The sequence below is a fragment of the Cyprinodon variegatus genome, unplaced genomic scaffold (assembly GCF_000732505.1).
Source record: "Cyprinodon variegatus isolate N-32 unplaced genomic scaffold, C_variegatus-1.0 Scaffold300, whole genome shotgun sequence".
Taxonomy (NCBI): domain Eukaryota; kingdom Metazoa; phylum Chordata; class Actinopteri; order Cyprinodontiformes; family Cyprinodontidae; genus Cyprinodon; species Cyprinodon variegatus.
The window spans coordinates 739,417-742,736 of record NW_015150753.1 but is presented as its reverse complement, the minus strand read 5'-3'; positions in this window follow the sequence as shown (position 1 = coordinate 742,736).

Sequence of the window (3,320 nt, the reverse complement as noted above, 5' to 3'; positions counted from 1 at the left end):
AATATTAAGCAAGCTTGATAAAAAACTTATAAAATTAAAATTAAGTGTTCCTTCCTTGGCTATGCTTTGCACACATAACAATGACACTAGCCAAACCAGTTAACAAACAAAAATAATTCTCAGCAGCTGCACCTTTTACAAAAAAAAGTCTGAAACTGAAAAAAGCACAGAATTGTTCAATCACACAGTGTTCTGAAAGTGCTTTGTCCTCTATTCTGCACTTTAGATGAATGACTGCTCAGGTGCCACTGGTGACGGCACTGTATCGATACTTTTAAAAACGAGTATTGTATCCAGATACAACATTTCAGTATCGATACTTTTTTGAGTTTCGATACTTTTGACAACCCTACATTGAGTCCATGGTTTTTACTCTAACTTGAAAAGGCAAGAACACCAAACATATTGTGCAGGGTTTAAAGACAAACCTCATATAAAATTCTGAGTAACAATATTTTGCTTATTTGCACCATATGTGGTGTGTTTAGCAAAAATTTTACAGTGTTATAGTATTAAGAATGTGAGGGTATATCAGCTTAATAATGTTAAATTTGATATTATATTTCTTTAAATTGCTTGGTTGACTATGAACAATGTTGCTATTGTCAGAAAATAACTGTTATTTTAATCAGTTCTTTTGAATTAAATTGACTCCGATGCAGTTACCTGATGGTTATTTTGTTACTTGGGGCTGTTCATGTGTTTCCATTGTCTCTCTGCTTTGTTGAGGCCCTCACAGACAGAACAGGAGCAATTAGGAAAATAGAGACAGACCCCTCACCCCCTTTTTTATATTCTTCTTTATTTCAAATTTTTCACTGGCCTGACTTAAATAGTGTTAGAAATGTACTTTCTGTTATGTATTTTGTGCAACACCAAAGTTAAAGTTATAAGAACATCGATGAATTAATTTTAAAGAATTTCTGTCTTAAAAGGTTAATAAAAAGTAACTTTTCACAGTATCTCATTACTTTTGGTGTAAGTAATCAACAAATTAACAGAGTTACTTTTTGGATGAACTAGTAACTGTAACTAACTCTTTTTTGCTGGCACCTAGCACCACAATGGTTATCAATATTTATAACAGTAGGTTCTACTAACTTTAAGTCAAAGTTAGAAAACCATTTACGTAGAGCTGCCTTTGACTATTCAAGCTCAACGTTTCAATTAAAACATTCCCAGACTAATGAGCCACTAAATCCTCTTTCTTAAGCCCTGAGACCAATCTTTCATTGGTTCTCACTTTACCAGTCAGCACACCAGACTACATGTTAGATGTATAGAGAGAGCAAACCTTCATCATCCTCATGCTGACTAACCAGCATTTAGACAACAGGCATTTAAATGTTTTTTCAATGTCTACTTATATGCCTTAAAGTCGTCATTATTGCTAAAATTATGCTATACCGTAATTCAATATCCATATGTTCAAATATGTTAGAAAGCAAAGGTTTTCAATGGGCATCCTGATTTAGTTTACTTGTCTGCATACTTTAAGAAACGGTTAAAGAATTAAATGCCTAACCAACTAATTTATTTGCCTAATGTTATCTATTTTTTCAGACAGTTTACTTTAATAAATGTCCTTTCTCTGGCTGTATCTACCGACAGGCTTATTTGGTGGAGGGTTTTGCTTCTATTTATGTTCAGGTGAATTTAGTTAGTTTGGAAAGTGGTGTTTGATTTGGTTGATATTAACTACTTTCTTTTGTGTGTATTTGGTTGATTCATTTATTGTTGTTTATCAAAATTGTCTGAAATAAATTCCCATTCATTCATTCATTCATTCATTCATTCATTCATTCATTCATTCATTCATTCATTCATTCATTCATATTCACTGTTATCCAATGTGCAACGATTAATATCAGGAGAATCTGGGTGCTGGGGTACCACCAGTCCCACTTGTACCATGCTCTGACAGCCACACCCATGATGCATGACTTCACAGCTTGCATGAAAATAAAAAGTGGCTTCAGTGTCATCTTTATTTTAGCCTCAATCATTTTTCCTCTTCTTTAGACTCGATTCAGTATCAATTACATTAAATCATCTGAAGTCATTGACTGCTTCTCCTAAGGTCGCTTTCTTCTGTTTGAGTATTAATAGTGGTTTAAATTCAAACATTTTATTCAATTTCGACTGTTTGATTAAAACATTCTTTGTTTTTTGCCTGCTTGTTTTCAGTTAGTTTGCTGGATATTTCTAAACAAAGTATTATATTTAAACTCCCCTTCATCCTGACAGTTTGACATTTTGTTTGGTTTTCCCTTTGGCAAACATCTTGGTTTGAAATGGTAACAAACTTTAAATACAGCTGACAAACATGAATGCTTTACAAGAAGGATGCCCAAAACAGGTTTGGTTACCCAGCAAATCAAATGAAAAGAATGTAGGACACCATCCCATGTAATAGCCTCCAAAAAGGTTCAGTTATAATTATAGTTTGCATACTGAATATCTAAATAGGGTCAAAGCATTTCAGCTTTTTCCAAACAATGAACTATCTTTTCATATTTTTAATAAATTTAAAGAAATATTCATATTACATTTTCCACTAGTTTAGATTTCAGTTTGCACCCGAAAAGAAAACCGAATAGTGAGACTCCTGCTTAACACATACAGTAAGTGGACCTCTGCACTGCTTTCTAATAGTGCAGCAGGCAGGCTCAGACTGCTAATCTGTTATACCGGGCATTTATCCGGTGGGCCGGTCCTAATTTCAGTGTGCAAGGGCCGGCCCTCCTTAAATCATACCGGCCCCAACACTCACTCTCCGGCTGAAGCACCTACCTGTGACAGTAAATAACTCAAGGAGCTCGAGAAGTAATACAAAGTTAACCACCTAAATGATGCATGCAGTATGTATAGCCCTTCCTTTTCATGCACATTTTTTGTCACAGTTGTCATATGGTGTAATTTTCTATTTCTTCAAACTGTAAAATCCTCACAACAAACTAGATTATACTAAAACTAAAATGCTTTCTTTAAACCAAACTAAGATGTTCCTCTTATATTTGTCAAATTTATGTTTGAATATTTTTGCAAAAATATGTTTCGGTGCACTGTTGCCAGGTTGGGATGTTTCCTACTCTGGCAGGTTAGGATGGCCGTCTATGGTAAAAAAGTTTTTCTTTGGATTTATGGCCTAATAGATCAATAGACTTTGGTTCAAATTGGGCGAGATTTCGTATATCCAGGCGGTTTATGAAAATGTTTTGGGCTCGTATTGTATGGAAGCAAATCGTTACCATATTTCAAATGAAAAGCATTTTCAGAAAAGCTTTTTCATTTTAAGAATGTGGCTGCATTGGTTGACC